Here is a 22,680-nt window from a genome sequence, read left to right as displayed (position 1 = left end):
AAACAAACACCTCATAACAAGGTCCTTGGAAAAGGGGCACAAAAACACTTGATAAGGAGTGTGGGAAAAAATCTGCTGCATTGATTATCAGAAAGTCTGCGGTTCTGGAACAGCCAGTGGCATTAGCTCACTTAGCTGAGAATGTCATCAACAATATTTGAGCACAGCGGTTAAAGACCTTGTGAAATATGAGAGGAATTCCATAGGGTCTCCCATTCACACCGATAAGTGACATGAAGGTGGCAGGGGCAGGGGTTGGCTGGACACTCGCTGCACACCTGGACTGCACTTTCACTCAGGTAGCCAAAGGATAATATTTGTGTGGTGTCAACATGTCCTCATATCCATAGTGCGGGAAGAGCACATAGGCAGTACATTGTGGGAACCACAGTATGAACAAGACAGTATGCACTAACTAGGTCCAGAACCCAACAAGGGACCAACTTTAAACTCTTGCATGGATATTTATTCATGTATAGCAGCAAATAAAATTGAGAAGGTAGACCACAAGGTCATACCAAGCAATGAGACCTGGCTTTCCCTGCTAGACCAATAAACTTAGGCTTGGGCTACTTGGGTGTCTTCATTGGCTCAATGTTACAAATTTGGTGACCTCCTCCAGTCCATTGGGGCAATATTATAACAAACCACCAACTATAGCTTTAACCCAAACTTATAGGGTTTTGTTTACTGTGGTTGATGCCTTATTAGTAGTAGGATCCTTTGAGCTGCTCCTGGGACCCCCTGCAATCAGTTGGGGAAAAGACTGGTTTTAGGCAAAGTGAGACCCAGGGTAAAAGTAAAAGTGGTTCATATCACAGATCAGAATAGGAGATGCAATGCGCACTGTCCCTACAGATTGGTGATCAGACAGACCAGCAGCCAGGCCAGGACATGCAATCGTAGTAGGGACTCATAAATGTGGCTGTAATATGCACTTGTGTCACTGACCTTAAGGCCCATTCAAATCTGCATTGGAGGTTCTGGCACGGATCCGGCAGCTAATCCCAGACAAAATACCACAGCATGCAAAATGCCGGACGCTGGACAAACCGTATTATAGCCAATGCAGTCCGTTCCACACCGATATGTGTCCAATTCAGTGGTTCCGGTATTTTCATTGTTCTGCTCCAAGGATGGACCCAAACAATGAAAATCAGCCAGAGCCTAGTGTAGATGTGAATGGGGCAGAATACAACAGTTTTTAGACTCCGAACCCCAATGCCAGGCTCAGAGGCTCAGTCCAGAATAGTTTTAAAAAAACTATCAGATACCAGACCAGCCTGCTACAATCACTACTGGAGTCTGTCTGGCTACATATACCTGCTGATGAAGACCTGGCTGGCAGCAGACATTGTGCACCTTCCTATGGAACTGGCAGGCTGGCCTGGTATCATTGAGCAGGGTCTTCAGACAGGGCCGCTCTGTGAGTCTCCTCCTGCTCTTGCACCTTGAGCTTCTTTGATGTGACCTCACCCTCGTCTGCATCTGTGAGCGGTTTACTGACCCGGAGGCATAACCTAAAGCTCCTGGGCCCCAATGCAAAACCTGTAACAGGGCCCCCAACTATAATGCTTTATTCATAGTACTGGGCTCCCTATATGGAGAGGAGAGGCCTTATAGGCCCCCTAAGGCTCCTGGACCCGGGTGCAACTGCATCCCCTATAGTTATGCCAGTTTACTTGTAGTGGCCCAGCGGGTCCTACAGAACACTCACAGCAACTCCTGTCCTGTCACACCTGTCTACGTGTCGTCCTTGGACATAGAAGGTGCTGTCCATAGGAGAGACCCTGTTTCTCCACAAAGCCTACAGCTTAGCCCTGATGTCAGCTGGTGCCCTATTGGCTGATAGTTAGCTTTAAATTGACTGGTGAAGAGTACAAGGGCAGGAAAACAGCAACACAAGTTCCTTTGCAGAGTGGGAGGAGGAGAGAAAGTGCGTGAATAAGTAAGAGGAGATAAAAGGAAGAGAGAGGGAGCAGTTAGAGGAGGGAGTTCAGTGGTAGTCAGGTGTTGGAGGAGAGAAGTTGTGTCAGAGAAGGAGGAGGTGCTCATGCAGGAGAGAGAGAAAGCAGTTATCAGCACGTTCTTCCCGAGGTTGAGCGAAGGTTTCATTCCGCTCCCTTGGTGTTCCACAGCAGAGAGGAGGAGAATCAATTTTGAGGTCGGTCTTCCACTAAAACAGTGAGTCCAAAGTTACCCGGTGAATTCAAAGCCAGGACTAGGCCAGCGACCGCCTTACACTCTGCTACACCTACACTTTGTTAAATTCACTCAGCCCCCCAGCCATTGTAACTAGTGAGGAAATTGTCTTACAAAGCCGTTTTGGATAGAGTACAGGAGAGAGCGTTGAAGTAAATTGTTATTCAAGTCAATATTGCTATTATGTTCATCGTGTTCAATTCACAGTATCCTGCTGTATCTACTTGTACCATTACCAAGTACCGCATTAGAGATTTTGTATTTTCAACTGTTGCAAACTTTAGCTTAGTAAATCTGCGTACTCCCAGATTACTACCACAAGCTATTTGCATCACCCATAGCAAAACAGGCCTTCCTGTTAAGCGTAATCCGGTACGTTCTTTGGGCCACTACACAACCCCCGAGCAGAGCACTCTTAGGGCCACTGTCAGAAGGGACCACAGAGCTACCCTTGACAACCCTTCTGTAAACCCCGTGGTCTCCTTCACTTTGGCGCTCTCGGCTGTTGCATACTGACCATCCGGATGCTGAACGCTGGTCTGGTGGAAACATAGGATTGACAGCAGGGATGGAGGAGACAGAGCCTCCCCCAACTCCAACAGTTGCTGCAGCGCAGACAGCGCGGTGGAGGAACATGCATCTGTGAGTCAGAACTGGTAGCGCTGCAGTTCAACAGCAGGAGCGGTGGTGCTAAAGAGAGGGGGCCTTTTGGGGATGGGGACTCTGGGCAATTGCAATAGCTGGCCTGGTTTGGGGACATGGAAAGCAGTGTTGAATTCTCCTTCAGTGCCACCACAGGTGAGATGAAGCATTACTTGGTTCTCATTTCAAACAATGGACTATTTATGTAATGCCCAGATGTGAAAGGTTCTCCAGAGTGAGAGATACTCGTTGTAGCTGGTCTGGCCAAGAGATGACAACCTTGAATGGAAGGCCCCCTATATTAACTCAGAATTCCCTAAGGGGGGGCTTTACATGGGGCTACTGTTGGGCACATGGCCATGTCCATGTCCCAATGACTATCGCTCCTGTGCTTTCACACACAATAAGAGTTCAGTGAATGGAGGTGGAGCCCATTGGAGATCTCCTCAGGACAGCCGTCTCCATTCACTGTGAACAGGCAGTCATTCAAAGATGAACAACTGCCTGTTTATACTGAGCGAGGATCACTCACTAGTCACCTCATTTCAGTGAGTTAAGACAAAGCGACCAGTGACTACCGAGGGATCTTTCCTGTGTAAAGACGCCCTAACAGAGTATTTAAAAAGGGGGTTTCTAAACCAGACAAGCGCTTTAAGAAACGGTATGCTATAAGGGCTTATTCAGACAAACGTGGGTGCAACTGCACTCGACAGTAGGGAGCGTAGTTGCACCGGAATGAGGGGTATCCTTTCCTGTTCGCTGTTTTCAAACTCCACGCCAGAGTGTTCACATGGGCATGGGGCAGCTCCCCCCCCCCCACCTCCTGCTGTAATTTAAAAGGCTGTTTAGCCTAATGATTTCCGGATATGTTCTTTTTCCTGCGTTTTTGTGCTTTATTTCACACATCCCATTGCCTGTGCAATTGCGCACCCCTATGAACTTCTATGGGGCCCTTTTGGGGGTGCACTAGTGAGCACAAAATATAGAATGTTCTATTTTTTTGTGCATACAAAAAAAAGGAAATGAGAACAAACCCATTGAAATCAAAGATTTCTCTTCTCTGCGCATTGCACGTGCAAATTTTCTATGCGCAAATCCGTCTGTGTGCAGCAGCCCTAGTGGTGTAAATAGTCTATAGCTGGAATGGCTCTATAAGAAAATGACGCCTATAGGGACTCGGCACTGACATGGCAATGTTCATGTCATACCGGCTCTACTCCTCTCTTCTTGCTTTCTCATTAAAACTTTATGACACATCTAATCAGAGAATTATTTACTGTCCCTTTAATACAAACATCCTGCATCCTGCAGAGGAAAACGCGTTATATTGGTAGTCGGGCCTTATAACCACATCCAGATGGTGTTTTCCTATGCAACCACAACAAAGCATCAATACAGGATATTGGGATTTTCTCGGCTGCTGATATTAATATGAATGAGATTTAGGCTTCCAATAGTAAATGTAACAACCTGCGAGGAGAGACTTAATGATAGATGAATGTATTTCCATACTGTGCTGGTAGCAGACAAATGGAGTAGCGAAGTGCTAAAGAACTGCAAGAAGTATGACCATAAATACAGAGGTGTTTAATGTACAATACTATAAAAAGGCACAGCCAGCTCCTATGACTTTAACCCCCTTAAGGACCAAGCATGGTAAGTATACGGCGCTTAGTCCTGGGCTTTAATCCCGCGCAGTGCAGGATTGAAGCCTCTGCTTCTATAATTAAGCTGGAGTAGGTCGGGTCCTCGGCTATCAGACACAGCAGAGAAGTCGGGAGAGAAAGGAGAAGCTGTTTTTAACCACTTCTCATTTTCTGGGTACATAGCACTCAATGAGCGATATGTACTAAAAAAGTGAAAGTGGAAGTATTATTTCCACTATGTGACCCGGCGATCACGTGACTGCCGGGTGCCCTCTGTTACAGCAGAGCTGCAGGGTCCTAGCAGACCCTGATCAGCTCTCCAGTGACTGTTGTCACTGCAGGGGAAGCTTTTCCTCTGTAACTGGAGCTCCTATGGATGCGGCTCCTACGGATGCCCCAGCTACAGTGGAACAGTGGGAAATTAAAAAAAAAAACATTAATGACCCCTGGAGGTCTTCAATGACATCATGGGGGACGAAAGACGATAAAAACAATAGTTACAAGAATAAGTAAAAAAAAATACAGAATAAAATAAAAATCGATACATAAAAAAGAAAATGACCCTCCACCAACGCCAACCAAAACCGTCGCCGTATGCGCCCTGTATTCTGAGACTATACAAGTTATTTATCAAAATGTCCGAAACAAAAACCCATTCCTGTACTTTATTTTAGCGTAAATTTACAAATTTCAAAAAATACACCTTTAAATGTTAAAAAATTTAACGCCCAATAAAACAAAAATACAAAAAAAAGGCAGTGAGAAAAAATATAAAAAAATAGCCCTATTTGTTCTGGTATCGTTTAGCGTAATAGCAGTGCACTTTTTTAATCATTCCCTTAGGTGTATTAGGCTGAGAAAACTGCGCAAGATTTGTGCATTGGAGACGCACAAATCTCGTACGAGCATGAACCACATTCTTTTTAATGGGGTCATATACATGAGCAATTATTGGTTATAGTTCCTGAACTGATGGCGCTCTGGATGTGAATGCCGATGCCAGGAGAAGGGTCGGTGATGCTGCAGCCTCTGATTGGCTGCAGGGATCAACTAACTTCCTGTGATGTCAGCTGGACTGGAGTGGGGCTGCACTGCTGGATCACGACCGAGAGGTAAGTACAGCTCAGTTTATTTTAATGCAGGGGGCCCTATTAAAGGGATGTTACCTGGTAACAACCCCTTTAATGTGACAATTTCATCCTGACCCTACTGGCTGGAGTCATGCAGTAGGTAAGGAATCATGTACAGCCTCGATTCATTCCTAGTGATTGCGGATTCATTCTCGGTTCCCCAGACATCCCCGTAGCAGCGAGGTTTTACAATGCTTCATGTTTGCATTTCCACAGAATGATGCATGTTTGTATACTTTAATTGTTCTTTTAGTTACATTGTTTCTAGTAAACCATAATCTATTGTGGCAGGAAATGATAATGAACACTCAGACCTGCACAATAAATGGACAGTTTACTGACAAGGCCAGTGATACATGGGCGTATTATGGGCGCATTTATGTGCCCGTGATACAGATGGGTGCCCCGGCCTGATCCGAACTCCGAGCATTACAGATTCCTATAATGCTTGGGGCTGGGGTTAGGATACCTGCAGTCAGGCCGGGGCAATCATCCAACCACTTGTGTAGTCTAAAGGGGTATTCCTATCTTGCCATAGCTTATCACTAGAGTATGCCATCACTTTATGATCAGTGGGGGTCCAACCTCTGGGACTTTTGGGGATACCTCTTTTAAGATTAATTGTTATATACCGCATTTTCCCGAAAATAAGACAGTTTCTTATATTAATTTTTGTTCAAAAAGGTTTAACTTTTTTACATGTATAGCTACACTATTTAAATTGACTTCTTTAATTAAATGTTAGCAGGGCTTAATTTTGGAGTAGGACTTATATTTCGAGCATCTTCAAAAAGCCTGAAAAATCATTAAGCATCCTCAAAAATTCTGGAAAATCATGCTATGTCTTATTTTCAGGGTATGTCTTATTTTCAGGGAAACAGGGTAGTAAATTAAAAAGTTGAGCAACTTTTCAATGTAATTTGGCACACAAGAGATCCAGGAGGTTTGGACTTCTTGTCATTGTTGGGTCACAACACTTCTACATTAGGTTTGCTGTGGCCAAAGTCATTGTGCAGCCCTAGACTTTAAGTCATTGGCTCTTTAAGTTTAATGCGCAATTTATTACCCATAATGAAATTCCGATGTGTTCTTTTTCCAGTGGAATTCCGCAGTGTTTCATGCATTGCATTTTGTGCGTACATTTGCGCACCCCCATTGACTTCTATGGGGACTTTTGGTGCGCAAATATGCAAACAAAATGGAGCATGCTGATTTTTTATGCATGACCGAAATGCGTGTGCAAAATACGTGAATATGCGTATATGTGCAAACACGTCCGTGTAAAGCCAGCCTTGGGGCACATTTTGCGCACACAATACGCAGTGGATAAAACCCTTTCGGTTTGTTCAAATTTCTGTATTTCGGGCGTGCAAAGTAAGATAGAACATGTTCTAGTTTTCAGCATATTTTCGCACTAATGATCCCCATAGAAGTTAGTGGGGGGCGTGCGCAAATGTGCTCAGAATACGCAAGGAGATGCGTAAAACACTGCTAAATTCCGCTGGAAAAAGAACACATCTAGAACTCCTAAAACGAATTAGCTCCTTCAAACGCTGTGCCGTTTTTACCCCATGTGCAAAAAGACATGCCCTGCGAGCAGAAAAAGTACAGTAAAATATGCCGACGCATGCGCAAAAAGCCTTGTGTATAGTGCAAAAAAGCTGCGCTAAGGTGTGTGCAATGACATCTACATCCATGGGAAGCTGGCCTGACAGAGGATTGCCACGTCCAGATACAATTGTAACAAATCCTCTGCTGTAATATTAGGTCTGTACAGTCTTTCAAATTGTTCTATTCATTGACAGCAAGCAATGACTTTGTACATGACCAATATGTTGAACATAGAGTAGATCAGATCTCACCGTCTCATCATCCTAGTAATGTGTCTTTGGGACTACTGTAAGCGGTTCTATACGTTGTCTGTCTCCTCCCTTGCTGCTCTAGTATGAGACACACATGTCTATAAATGGGTCTCTGTAAACCTGGTCAAATATCACTGCCAGCAATCATTCCAGTGGGAGAGCAGAATTGTAGCAAGTGCTCCAGAACACCAGGGGTTAAATCCCTCTTCATCCCTCTCAGCAGCACCTTTGATTTATGTGTCTGATGGGGTGTTTGCCTTCAGCAGGCAGCAGATTTGGGAAGGGTCCCTGTTGACACTTTCTATTTGTCTTTAGGTAAACTTTAAACAGGACACTTCACCTCTGGCTTCCTGGGAAGGCCATTGTGACTGCAAAATGTGCTCCTTCCCACCTCCATCTACCTGCCAAGTGCCCCGAGGTCAGCATGTGATACTGCCCTGTTAGATTTGGGGTAGGGACCAGCTGTATGGGCTGAGGATTAACCCCTAATGAGCTAGCATGCTGCTATCCGCTAAGACCTGCATGACACACCGCTAATGACTTTAATACATTCTGTCAAGGTTTCTTAAATCTGTTGTTTTGCTACATCTGTCATGATGCAGTTCAGTACTTGTACCTCCCTGAGCCCTCGTCTTGTACTCATACTTGTTTGTGCCAGATAGCCAATATGTCCGCTATTCCAGCTCCTACAATGGTGGTCACCCATCTTTGAGGTGCCTTACAGGTGTTTGATCTGGGCACCATTGGTGACGCATCAATCATCTGTAAAGTGCGTTAAAATCTTGGAGTTCTTCTACCTTTTCATGTCATTCTGGTGTTGGATGCCAATTCATGTATGAATATATCAGCTAAAGCCCTCTATTACATGAGTGTTATTGTGACGCTAAGTAAGCCGCGCTATAAAACTGCGACCATCAAGTAAAAAAAAAAATCGCGTGAACGAAAAATAGCCGCGACCAAGTCATGGGTGTTAGCCACGATTTTTCCGTCCATTCACGTGTCTGGCTGCGGTGAAATAACGCCGCAGGTCCAAAATCCCTCGGTCGGCAGAACTACTATTTAATGACTTTAAACCCTTCCCTAGAGGCACCTGTCCGTGTTTGGCAGCGCTCGCCACTGCTTAACTCCCTCCCACTCCCTTTTTCAGATGCCTCCCAAAGACTCCCATAGAAGTTTCTGGAGCCCTCCTGTATTATGTGGTCCAAAAATAGGGAAAGAAATTTCGGAAGTTGACATAATGCGCTTATGTGCTTTTATTTGGTGTCTAATTCTTTTTGGCGCGCCAAAAAATCGTTCGTTAGAATGAATCCATACAAAACCATTGGTTCTGATGATCTCAATTTTATATCGCGGCTAACGAAGCATCAAAATAACGCTTGCGTGAATGAGGCCTAGAGCTTGTGTCACACGGTGAATTCACGTAGCGTTTTGTGCATAGAAAGTTTGCATATGTTCTACGCAGTGAATAGAACCCATTGATTTCAGTGTGTTTGTTCACATGCACGGATTTTGCGCTCACATTTCCGTCATGCAGCGTGTTTTCCTGCGTATTCGCTCAAAAAAATAGCACATGTTGAGCTGATTAGACTAATTGCCTATTGCAATTACTGTGAGCATGCATTCATGCTTTTTGGCATGCTCTGTAAAGCTCTCCATAGGGTTGCTATGGAAAGCACAGCGCCCTGTCCACAAGTGGAGAATCATAGCAATTCTCTGCTCACAGGATTCAAATCGCGGCATGCTGCGATTGCCACAATTCTCCGCGGTAAGCCTAACTGTTAGGGCTTATTCAGATGACCGTATATCGGCTCGGTTTTCACACCCAGCCGATATACGGTGTCCTTGTCTGCGGGGGGGGGGGGGGGGGGGATGATGGAAGAGCAAGGAGCAGGAACTGAGCTCCCACCCCCTCTTCGCCCCTCTCCACTATTTGCAATAGACAGGGCGGAGCTAAGTCCTGGCGCTTAGCTCCACCCCCACACCGACCCTCCTATCGCAAATAGTGGCAAGGGGCAGGAGTTCAGGTCCTGCTCCTGGCTCTTCCACCCCCCCCCCCCCCCCTCTGCAGACAAGGACACCGTATATCGGCTCGGCGTGAAAACCGAGCCAATATACGGTCGTCTAAATAAGCCCTTATAGGTTCTTCTCAGAGACCTGTCAGCGATATTCCGCCTCGGCCCTGAACAGTGATACCATTCTTTTTGAACCCCCTTGTAACTAGGAGTAGGGTTATGTATTGGGACTATATTAACAAAAGTATTTAGTATTAAAGGGGTTGTCCCGCGCCGAAACGGGTTTTGTTTTTTTTCAACCCCCCCCCCCCCCCCTGTTCGGCGCGAGACAACCCCGATGCAGGGACTTAAAAAGAAAACTGCACAGCGCTTACCTGAATCCCCGCGCTCCGGTGACTTCTTACTTACCTGATGAAGATGGCCGCGGGGATCTTCTCCCTCGGTGGACCGCAGGGCTTCTGTGTGGTCCATTGCCGATTCCAGCCTCCTGATTGGCTGGAATCGACACGTGACAGGGCGGAGCTACACGGAGCCGGCATCCAACACGAGCAGCCCCATTGAGGAAAGAAGAAGACCGGGACTGCGCAAGCGCGGCTAATTTGGCCATTAGACGGCGAAAATTAGTCGGCTCCATGGAAACGAGGACGCCAGCAACGGAACAGGTAAGTGAATAACTTCTTATAACTTCTGTATGGCTCATAATTAATGCACAATGTACATTACAAAGTGCATTAATATGGCCATACAGAAGTGTATAGACCCACTTGCTGCCGCGGGACAACCCCTTTAATTAAAACCAGATAAAGGAAGATGTTCCGTGTTCTTACATTTCTGTCGAGGCGCACTGCGGCTCCAGGCATGCGTTGAGTACATGGAGAAGCGTGCGCCTCTTCATACATTCAGTTCCCTGTGTGCCAGAGAAGACTGTAGTATGCCCGACATCAGCAATGCCTTGGCTTAGTAAATTTCCACCTAGGGGGTAATATGCTACGGAATGTATTAGCGCATGAACCGGCGGGGGCGGGGGGGTTGACTATTCAAATTCTGCGCTAGTGCATGCCAGTTTAAAAAAGTGGGAAGATAGATCCTGCGTTATCTTTCTTGCATGTACAAACATTACATGTGAGGGCTCATGCACACTTGCGTTTTTGTTGCACGTTTTTTTCACGCGATTGTCAATGGGACTTTCTAATGTTAAAAACGCATCGCACAAAAATTGCAGAGCACCAACCTGCGATGCCTTTTTAACAACAGAAAGTTCCATTGACAATCGCGTGAAAAAAAAAACGCACAAGAAAAACGCAAGTGTGCCGGAGCCCTGAGAAGGATAAGGAAAGTCCTATCCTTTCTCGTGCGAGAATCCCGATAGTGGGAACGAAGCCATCGAAATCAGTGGTTTCGCCTCATCTTATTTTGAGGCCACACAATGATGTAAAGTTCCGCCCGTGTGTCTAAGCCCTCAGAGTGTCTCTCAGTATTGGCCTTTGGCGTGTGCGCTAAAATCAACTGTCATTTATCAAGTGGGGGGGGGGGGGAATTAAGCCTGATGGCATCTGGAACATGTGTCCCCAATCCCGGACTTGGTATCATAAGCTAGGAAAAGGCTACTACACCGGGCAAAACTACATTCCGTAGTCGATTCATTGGGCAAAGCGATTTAGACAACCGTCTGGCACCGTATGGCAATGTTATTTGGACACTCTACTGTTTGGTAACCATAGGGGGCCAGGCATGGAGAGCAGATACTGCATAGGATATAGTAGTACTAGATTAAGGGCTAATGCCCCTCGGCCGGATTTCCAGGGCGTTGCACCGCAGCTTTAATGTTCTATTAGCTCAATGTTCACGCTGCAGAATTCCACAGAGTGAAATAAACTGCGGCGTGTCCTGTTTGCTGCAGGAATACGCGGCCGGCTTCCTTTGTAGTCAATGGAAGCCGTCCGTCACGCTGTCGGTACAGCGGAAGTATCGTGTGAATACGCGACTCCGCCCACCGCCGGCCGCGTCATGCGCTGTACTGTGCATGCACTTTGGCACGGCAGGCTGGACGCACACAGCGTATCCAGGAGGTGAGTATGGGGTCTTTGGGGGAGGGGCGCCCGTGACGAACTCTGCTGCGATATTCCGCTGGCGGAGCCCATCACGGCCGTGGGCACGTGCCCTAATATATTGTACTATATCCAGGTGTTCTGTTACATGCATGGGTCAATAGAGCTTTTACCACCCTGGGATATCATTTTATGGCATAAACCTCTCAATAGTCCTAGGAAAGTGAGCCGACTTATAACCCCATGGATAAAAGTATAGCACTGCCTTGGCAGTGTTAAGAAAAGCTTCCGCACTCTGAGGTACTGATATTCAAAATTAGTCAATGCCCCCACCAAAAAGGGGTTAAAATACATAAAATGACACAAAACCAGGATAGTTCTGACAATTTGTAGCTTATGTATGGCCACACCTGCCGACACCCATAGCATAGCTGCTAATAAAGTATATGCAACGTGTTTCTGCGCATATAGCGCCTTTATCAGGTCGATTCTGATATCTATAGATACAGCCGCGATTTGTGATGTTTTGTAGCCCATGTTTCCCTATGGAGCTTTCCTTTGTGTTGCATCGCACGAAATCGTGCAGTCCGATGCAACTTTAAAAGTAGAAGTCCTACTGTTTGTCCCCAAAATAAACACTAGCTGCTTGCAAAAAAAAAACAATACATCATCTAACAAATGCTGTCTGCTTCGCTGCACTTCTCCTCCGGCAGCGCTCAATGAACCAATCAATGGCATTCATTGCAATGGTTGTGATTGGTTCATCCAGGGCTGCAGTGATTGGCTGAGCCACGGCACTCAAAAACCAATTTGAGCCAGCGCTTCCTGAAGGTGGGATTTTTTAACCCCCTGACCAGGAAGCAGTGGCTGAAGACTACAAACAAGTACCGCAAAACTGTCGGAGGCGAAGTGTGGCGGAGCGGATAGCGCCTGTTAAATGATGTATTGTTTTTGGATTTGTTTTTTAAATGCAGCCAGGGCTTATTTTCATGGTAAGGCTTATATTTCAAGCCTCCCGAAAATCCTGGTGAAAGAGCGCTAGAAAGTTGAGCGACTTTGAAGCGCCACGCATGACTTTGTAGCGCCACAAAACCGCTATATTGCCACGAGAAAACACACAGAACACACATATTGCACAGAACACGGCTGCGATGTGGCCCTGATCTTCTTGTGGCTATATCACTGTTGCCCATGAGAAAGAGGCCTAAAAGTGAACCTTTTAACCCCCCCCCCCCCACCCACAGCACCATCAGCTAAGTTATGGCGCTGTTAGAGCAGGCGACAGGGAGCCAGGGGATGTATTTCCTAATCTGGCCCCTGATCCAGCGCTGTCACCCGGTGACATTTGGGCGGCGCAGGGAAATCGAACTCTCTTGAGAATCCTGTGTGCATGCTCTCTCATGGACTTATATGGCGATGCACGGACTTCGCAAGGTGGCAGCACTGGATCATGGGTGTTATAGTGCCCTATCAGCACTATAACTTAGTTTATGGTGCTGAAGGCGGTGGTGGTGTTGGGGGAGGTGGGGGGTATGGGGGTGTCCGACAATTTCCCTTTAATAAGTAAAAACCAAAAACCATTCATAAGTTTCATCCTGAGTTCAAGGTCAATGAATTTAATCTATTACATGGCGTTGGTAAGGGTTAAGTCTTTGCGCACCTGCAGCCGATGAAACCAGAAGAGCACTTCAATATAGGAGTGAAACTGCAGATTAGTCAAAAAAAGTTTAATTTACAAGTCAACTGGACTGGACGTCTGTCATCAAATATCTAATACCCGACTACCGAGAAAGTAACCCTTTAATTATTCTCCTTGTTTCCCTTCCCTTCCTAGTTGTTATCAGTCTCTTTGAAGCAGTATGAAGAGACGGGTATATGTGTAGGCCCATTGTTCCCCGGGTGCAGGCAGAACATTGATGGCACTATGACCTCTCCCTCTCACTTAATACTTCCTATCTTCCTTCTCTTACAATACAAGGCCTCGGGAATTTTACATTTCATAGCCAAATGAAGTGCGCCATCCAAATGTAGAAGGAAAAAAAAAGAAAAAGAAAACATGTCTTGTAAGCACTTGACTGAAGATACTTGGAGAGTAGCAAAGTTATTTTTTATGGTTAACGAAGAAAGGAAAGCTGGTAAGATCAGTGGCCTACAGAGAGGTGAGAAGGCAGAGAACAATTGTCATGTTGTTTAGCTGCGTCTTGCTCTTATGAATGGAGCTTAAGAAAAGCTATCCTTGGCCACTTGTTAATAGTACACATCTTCTCCCAGGTCTCGCTCTATATAATGTTGTCTTATGAAATAGGGGCACTAAGACACAGCACAATGCACTATATAACATAGGGTTCTGGCTTCTACGGCTCACTCTCTGGGAATCGGGACAGGCTGCCACATCATCCTGAAGGATGGCCAACGTCTTACCCAATGGTCTATTGGACCCCTCAATTTATCCTACCAAGGATTTTACCAAGTCGTAATCTGCCACTTGTTTTAGAGAAAAGGTTTAGAAGAAAATGTTTCTGTTCATGGAAGGAAATCTGCACATTTAGAGCTCATGGATTGAGCCAAGGAGACATATTTCAATTGCTATCGACCAATCGCTTCCCATGGTCAAAGGTTGATTTATCAGGTAAGCATCCATTCTATTTGATAAGGCTCAGTAGTGAGTGTGTATCGTCGGGTTATAAGAAGCCAGGTGATAAAATTCCGCATGTACAATCAATAGGATTTTTTTCCAAGTTCCTGCAAAGGTGCAGAGTAAGAGCGAGGATGAATATGTGATTTATTACACCTTCCTGGATGTATTAACCATAGGCATCCTCGGTGTACATTTCCTGCATGGTGCACTACACCGTACGTCGCAGGTGCTGAGGACTTCCACTGGGGCAGGCAAGTGTTTCAACATGTAGCGTACAATGCAACGTTGTCTTCAAAAGATGACTGCTGTTTGTGCGCCCGTTAATTTGTACGTCTGAATTGGATACCACATAGCGGTTGGTGAGGATGTACTGCATTAATAAGGTAGAAGCTGGACCTGTATATTGTACTGTGAATGCTTTGACCAATCTTGGTAAGGTTGCTTTCATATTTGTGTCGGGGGTTCCGTTTTCTTGCTCCGCTCGGGAGCAGGTCAGGGGAATCCTCTGGCCGAACTGGGCTGTCTTATGATGGAACCGAATAGCGCCGAACGGACCCCATTGACCCCATTGCAAGCAGCGCTATTCCTTCCGGCATTTTATGCCAGTTCTGCGACAGAACCTCCGACTGGGAAATCCAGTGCCAATGTGAAGGCGGCATAATCTGCAGCATACTTAGTTCTATCATAAGTTCTTCTTTCTGTGCTTACTACACTGCAACATTTAGAAAACAGAATCCACATCGCAGCCATCTAGTCGGATTACCATAAGAAGAGATGGAGGAACCCATAGGCACAGCGTGTAGTCATGTTAGATATGTAGCACCATGTTATATTATGTCATTACTCAATCCCTTTACCCATCAGCCACCACTTTGCTAGGAGTTCAGGTAGCATGCATGGCTAATTCCCTTTTGCTATAGTGTGAGGGTGCATAAAGTTCTAATAGTCTATTTGGCCATTTCTGACCTATTTAGGAGTCGGACTCTAACTGATACCGAATGATGGTTCTATTTGTTTAGTGCTATGAGCTGCCCAGGGAGCCGTTTCCATTGACCCCGATACCCCGCTTGACTGCTTTGGAAAGTTATGCACTGTTGAAGTAACTTCCCTCTCCATAATGATGTAGATGTGGTGTATGCAGCATCATACAACACTAATGAATATGTTTCCTGATCGTACTTGTCAGCCGCCCTGAATTGTCTAGGAATCTCTGGAAATGGCCTTAGCCCCAGGATCTCCAGCGGGACAAGCAAAATCCCACAAACCTGGGTATTTGTGTTGCAGTTAGTGACTATTTCAGGGAATGGAACACTTTTCTGCCGCTGATCTCCATCCACACAGATCATCGCCAGAAGATGAAGAGCAGCTGATTGTTGTTCTCACATAACTTCTCAGAAGTGAGACAATGAATCCAAGAGGGGAAAAAAAGTTTCTTTGTTTTTTTTTACAACTGAAATGTACATTCTGACACAAGCTTTGCAATTGCTCTCTGACCGGCACTGGGACCACTCTTAGGCTGCAATGTTAACGGGGGTCCTGTCTGGAGGATACTACCTTTGAGGCAGTGATATAATTGGAAATGCTCTTTCAGTCATTGTGGGGGTGTGGCTAGTAAGCAGGGGTGGAGCTTATATGTAAAAAGGTTTCTGCTGCATAAATACTTCAAAAACTTCCTTGAAAGTGATACTCGCAAGGTAATTATATTGTAGGAGGCACATCCGGTATATTCTATATTATACCAGTGGCATGGGCACTCATGGTATTTAGGTGGGGCTCAGGTTGCATTTAGCAGTAATCTGCTTTCTTGCAAATCATATGTTAATAACTACAGTTGAATCAATGGCTGTCCTAAGTTATGTGTGACTTAGTTATGTGTTACCCGTGCCGTCATACTGGGAACCAGCCTCCAGTTTCTAGAGAAAACAGCAAGCAGATGTAGGTTGGGTTGTGATTGCACCCATTAAGTCCCTCCAGTCAGATGATCTTTTGCCTCTGCGTAGCAAAACCTGTTGACTTATATGATTCATTCTTTTTCTGGCTCTCTTTCCACCCCTGTGAAGTTCTGAGGTGTCACTGTCAGCCCATGGAGCCCTGTAACACAATTGCTTAGCTGTATTTATATTATAATCTTGGTTCTGGTATTGTATCTATGCACTGAGGTTGCTTCATGATGTATTTATGTTATGAACTTGGTTCTGGTATTGTATCTATGTACTGAAGTTGCTTCATGATGTATTTACGTTATGACCTTGGTTCTGGTATTGTATCTATGTACTGAGGTTGCTTCATGCTGTATTTATGTTATGAGCTTGGTTCTGGTTTTGTATCTATGTACTGAGATTGCTTCATGCTGTATTTATGTTATGAACTTGGTTCTGGTATTGTACCTATGTACTGAAGTTGCTTCATGCTGTATTTATGTTATGAACTTGGTTCTGGTATTGTATCTATGTACTGAGGTTGGTTCATGCTGTATTTATGTTATTAGCTTGGTTCTGGTATTGTATCTATGTACTGAGATTGCTTCATGCCGTATTTATGTTAGCAGCATGGTTCTGGTATTGTATCTATGTACTGAGGTTGCTTCATGCTGTATTTATGTTATTAGCTTGGTTCTGGTATTGCATCTATGTACTGAGGTTGATTTATGCTGTATTTATGTAATGAGCTTGGTTCTGGTATTATATCTATGTACTGAGGTTGCTTCATGATGTATTTATGTTATTAATCAGGTTCCAATTGACTAGCCAGCTGACTTTAGCATTGCAAACCTAATGACCAAAAGCGGGGGGGGGGGGGGGGGGGGGGGGGGAGTGAAATTTATTGCTCTCCTTAGATAAGGAAAGCATCTCTGCAAGGATGGGTGAAAGATGCCATTTGGGGGAGGTGGATGGCAGAGGTGACTAAAAGTAAAGTTTCATTTACCGATGCAAACAGATGAAATGCAAAATACACAATTCACAGCAAGCAAGCAGCACAGAGGATTTAAGCAGAGGGAGATAGTTGGAGTTCAGTTTGGAGTGGGATCGTGCAGAAATGAACATACCGATGCAAACAGATGAAATGCAAAATACACAAGTCACAGCAAGCATGCAGCACAGAGGATTTAAGCAGAGGGAGATAGTTGGAGTTCAGCTTGGAGTGGGATGGTGCAGAAATGAACGTACCGATGCAAACAGATGGAATGCAAAATACACAATTCACAGCAAGCAAGCAGCACAGAGGATTTAAGCAGAGGGAGATAGTTGGAGTTCAGCTTGGAGTGGGATGGTGCAGAAATGAACGTACCTGTTGAGAGAGGAAGAAGGTAGATGGATGTTATTAACTGCCATGATGGAACTGTATCATACTTTCTCAGCTCATACTTTAATACAGCTCATATTCGCGTGGCAGCCACCCGCGTGGCATGCAAGCTTACCTCTCCCAGCTGTTTCCTAGTCGTACCTTAAACTTTCACTATAATATCAGTGTAAGCTTGCATGCCACGCGGGTGGCTGCCACGCGAATATGAGCTGTATTAAAGTATGAGCTGAGAAAGTATGATACAGTTCCATCATGGCAGTTCGACAGGGTAGGCGACAGGTAGGCCACAAACTCTGCCTTAATGCTTTACACTTAAAAGCTATTCCTAATGTTGTTACTTCTGTTCTCATTCTTGCTCTCAGTTTCAGAACTTCTTTCAAGTGCCAACCTCTGGGGCACTCTATACACATTAGCCCCTCTCTCCTGTCCTCACCTATGCACAGCTCGCATGCACTCTTTACCTTCTTGCTTAGCCTCAAACCCCCTAGTGCCACTAACAAAAATAACAGTCTGCCTCATAAATCTCCTAATCATCTGCTAACCCTAACTATTCTGCTGTTACTAGCTGCTGGGGATATCTCTCCCAATCCTGGCCCACCCTCCACTGCTCCTAGCTATTACCCCCTACCGGGCTCACTAATAAAATCCCCAAGCCCAACTGCTAGCCCATGCATACCCTCCCCTGACTCCTTTAAATGTGCGCTCTGGAACTGCCAGTCAGCATGTAATAAACTCCCCACCATCCACGACTTTTTTACTGCTAAATCTTTAAATCTGCTAGCTCTCACAGAAACGTGGATCCAGCAGTCTGACACGGCCTCCCCTGCTGCACTGTCCTACAATGGCCTGCAGTTCTCCCATACCCCGAGACCAGATGACAGGCGTGGCGGAGGAGTAGGTGCTCTTCTCTCCCCGAAATGCACCTACCAGGTCATCCCCCCTGTACCCTCACTCACTTTTCCATCATTTGAAGTACATATGCTACGGCTTTTCCGCCCGCTGTCCATGCGAGTAGCAGTTATCTATCGCCCCCCAGGTGCTGCTCGCCTGTTTTTGGACCACTTTGCCGCCTGGCTCCCCCACTTCCTATCCTGCGAAATTCCAACCCTCATCTTAGGTGATTTTAACATCCCCACTAATGACCCCAACTTCCCATCTGCCTCTCAGCTTCTCTCACTCACCTCCTCCCTTGGTCTCTCTCAACTCACAGCCTCTCCCACTCACAGGGATGGCAATACTCTGGATTTGGTCTTCCTCCGGCTCTGCTCTGCTGCCAACTTCACTAACTCCCCTCTCCCGCTCTCGGATCATAACCTCCTCTCTTTCTCTGTCACGCTCCCTAACATCTCTCCAGACCCACCTACCTACAGTACCTACAGGAACCTTAAGGCCATTCACACCCAGAACTTTGCTGAATCCCTACAGTCCTCTCTGTCCCCCATCTCTCTCCTCACCTGCCCCAACCTGGCTGCCGCTCACTACAACACCGCTCTCAAACATGCCCTGGATGAAGCGGCGCCCCCCAGGACCCAAGCCATTCGATGTAGACCACGGCAACCCTGGCTCACGCCTCAAACGCGCTTCATCCGGCAGTGCTCTAGAAGTGCTGAACGTCTGTGGAGGAAATCGCAAACGTCCGCAGACTTCCTCCACTACAAATTCATGCTCAGAACCTACAACCTTGCCCTCCACCATGCCAAGCAAGTCTACTTCACCTCTCTAGTCTCCTCACTATCCCACAACCCTAAACGGCTCTTTGATACTTTTCACTCCCTTCTCAGCCCTAAACCATAGCCCCCGGTGACGGATCTCAGTGCCGAAGAGCTGGCTGCTTACTTCAAAAAGAAAATTGATGACATCCGTCAGGAAATAACTTCCCAACCCCAGACTAGCCCTGACCCTAGTCTTGTCAGCACTGCATCTAGCTCATGCTCACTGTCTGTACTCAGACCAGCGACAGAGGAAGAAGTCTCCAAATTGCTCTTCTCTGCTCGCCCCACCACCTGCGCTAGCGACCCCCTCCTCTCACACCTCCTCCGTTCCTTCTCCCCAGTGGTCATCTCCCATCTCACCACTATATTCAACCTCTCTCTGACCTCTGGCATCTTTCCCTCTTCTTTCAAACACGCCATCATATCCCCACTGCTAAAGAAGCCGACTCTGGACGCGACTGATGCTACCAACTAGCGACCCATCTCAAACCTCCCCTTCATCTCCAAAATACTAGAACGGCTGGTTTACTCCTGCCTTGTAAGCTACCTATCAGAGCACTCTCTCCTAGACCCCCTACAGTCTGGCTTTTGACCTCAACACTCGACAGAAACTGCCCTTACAAGGGTATCCAATGACCTACTGACAGCCAAATCGAGGGGCGATTACTCCCTACTGATCCTCCTCGACCTCTCCGCAGCATTTGACACTGTTGACCACAAACTCCTCCTCAGTATGCTACGCTCCATTGGCCTAAAGGATACTGCCCTCTCCTGGTTCTCTTCCTACCTATCTGACCGCTCTTTCCGTGTCTCCTTTGCTGGCTCTACCTCCCCTCCTCTTCCCCTTGCTGTTGGCGTCCCTCAGGGCTCTGTCCTCGGCCCCCTTCTTTTCTCTATCTACACAGCCCCTATTGGACAAACCATCAGGAGATTTGGCCTCCAATACCACCTGTATGCTGATGACACCCAGCTATACACCTCTTCCCGTGACATCTCTGCACCTTTACTCCAAAACATCACTAACTATCTGTCCGCTGTCTCTAACACCATGTCCTCTCTCTACCTAAAACTAAACCTCTCTAAAACTGACCTGCTGGTATTTTCACCCTCCACTAACCAACCTCCTCCTGAGATCTCCATCTCAGTGTGTGGCGCCACCATAACTCCTAGACAACATGCCCGCTGCCTTGGAGTCATATTTGATTCTGATCTCTCTTTTACCCCCTACATCCAATCTCTCGCCCGAACATGTCAGCTGCACCTCAAGAACATCGCAAGAATCCGCTCTTTTCTCACTGTGGACACGCTAAAAACGCTTACTGTTGCCCTCATCCACTCCCGGCTCGATTATTGCAACTCGTTGCTGATCGGCCTCCCCTGCACCAGACTCTACCCTCTCCAATCCATCCTAAATGCGGCAGCCAGGCTCATCTTCCTGTCCAGCCGCTACTCGGACGCCTCTGCCCTGTGCCGGTCACTGCACTGGCTGCCCTTTAAATACAGAATTCAATTTAAACTCGCCACCTTCATCCACAAAGCCCTCCACAGTGCAGCGCCCCCCTATATCGCCTCCCTCATCTCAATCCATCAACCAGCCCGGGCTCTCCGCTCTGCTAACGAAACCAGATTGAGCGCCCCTTTAATTCAAACTTCTCATTCCCGCCTCCAAGACTTCTCCAGAGCAGCACCGGTCCTCTGGAACGCACTACCAAAGGCTACCCGAGCAATCCAGGACTCGCAGAACTTCAGGCGTGCTCTAAAAACGCACCTCTTCAGGGAGGCATACCGAATTCCCTAAACAAACCCCTCTGTACTCCGCCTGATAACATGCTCCCTGACCTACTGACTGCAATCCCTGCTAGCCATCATAAACCCCTCCTGCAGTCATACTGTTTCTGCCGTCACACGGCTAAATGTCTGACCATTGTCTGTGTATATCACCCCTCACTCTCCACCTCGCCATACAGTGCACATCTCCAGCCCCTTTACCTTCTGTATCAGCCCATTACTTGTAGTATGTAAGCTCGTTGGAGCAGGACCCGCACCCCTATTGTTTCCATCAATTGATTACTTTGTAACCGTGGTTCTGTAATGTTTGTGCTTTTGTCTTTCTGTATCCCCTGTCTATGTAAGCACTGTGGAATATGTTGGCGCTATACAAATAAAGTTTATTATTATTATTAGCTTGGTTCTGGTATTGTATCTATGCACTGAGTTTGGTTCATGCTGTATTTATGTTATGAGCTTGATTCTGGTGTTGTATCTATGTACTGAGGTTGCTTCATGCTGTATTTATGTTATGAGCTTGGTTCTGGTATTGTATCTATGTACTGAGGTTGCTTCATGATGTATTTATGTTATTAACTTGGTTCTGGTATTGTATCTATGCACTGAGGTTGGTTCATGCTGTATTTATGTTATTAGCTTGGTTCTGGTATTGTATCTATGTACTAAGGTTGCTTCATGCTGTATTTGTGTTATGAGCTTGGTTCTGGTATTATATCTATGTACTGAGGTTGCTTCATGCTGTATTTATGTTATTAGCTTGGTTCTGGTATTGTATCTATGTACTGAGGTTGCTTCATGATGTATTTATGTTATTAGCTTGGTTCTGGTATTATATCTTTGTACTGAGGTTGCTTCATGATGTATTTATGTTATTAGCTTGGTTCTGGTATTATATCTATGTACTGAGGTTGCTTCTTGCTGTATTTATGTTATTAGCTTGGTTCTGGTATTGTATCTATGTACTGAGGTTGCTTCATGCTGTATGTATGTTATTAGCTTGGTTCTGGTATTGTATCTATGTACTGAGGTTTGTTCATGCCGTATTTATGTTAGCAGCATGGTTCTGGTATTGTATCTATGTACTGAGGTTGGTTCATGCTGTATTTTTATAGTAGGAATTTGGTTCTGGTATTGTATCTATGTACTTTGATTGGTTTATGCTGTATTTATGTTATTAGCTTAGTTCTGGTATTGTATTTATGTAGTGAGGTTGGGTTATGTTGTATTTATGTTATTAGCTTGGTTCTGGTATTGTATCTATGTAGTGAGGTTGGTTCATGCTGTGTTTATTATGAGCTTGGTTCTGGTGCTGTACTTCTGTTATGAGCTTGGTGCTGTATTTATCCCCTGAAGTGTTTTGGTGTGGGTACGCTACTATCTTGCTGCTTTCTTCACAAGCTGAATACAGGTAGACTGCCTATAAGTGCAAAATATTTATTTATTTTATTTTTTTTTTAGAATGTGGGAGCCGCCAAAAAAAAAAATCTGCACAGAATGCCCTCTAACCTGAAGCTAATTTCACACGGGAACAGGCGATTTGCCCATGGATGCAAGGTGTTTTTATATCAAAATCACATCACATCAGGGAAGTTTCTCTCATTGTTCATTCTCTCAGGAAACCTCGCATCGCACTGTGTGCACCTAGCATGTGGTGCGATGCTGCCGCCGGGCCTCATTAAAAACAGTGGGCGATGCGA

The 22,680-nt window shown here is 45.8% G+C and overlaps 1 long non-coding RNA gene across 1 annotated transcript in view; it reads left to right on the top strand.

Annotated features, from left to right (window-relative positions):
• The first annotated feature begins 13,756 nt into the window (after window positions 1-13,756).
• Window positions 13,757-22,680, top strand: part of LOC136587662 (uncharacterized) — a 49,920-nt gene continuing 40,996 nt past the window's right edge. The window contains exon 1 of the long non-coding RNA XR_010787479.1: window positions 13,757-14,171. This is a non-coding gene — a long non-coding RNA (uncharacterized lncRNA). The remainder of the gene's footprint in view (window positions 14,172-22,680) is intronic.

Source organism: Eleutherodactylus coqui, chromosome 13 (genome assembly GCF_035609145.1).
Source record: "Eleutherodactylus coqui strain aEleCoq1 chromosome 13, aEleCoq1.hap1, whole genome shotgun sequence".
In the NCBI taxonomy this organism is placed as follows: Eukaryota; Metazoa; Chordata; class Amphibia; order Anura; family Eleutherodactylidae; genus Eleutherodactylus; species Eleutherodactylus coqui.
This window is presented reverse-complemented; position numbering and strand designations above follow the sequence as displayed.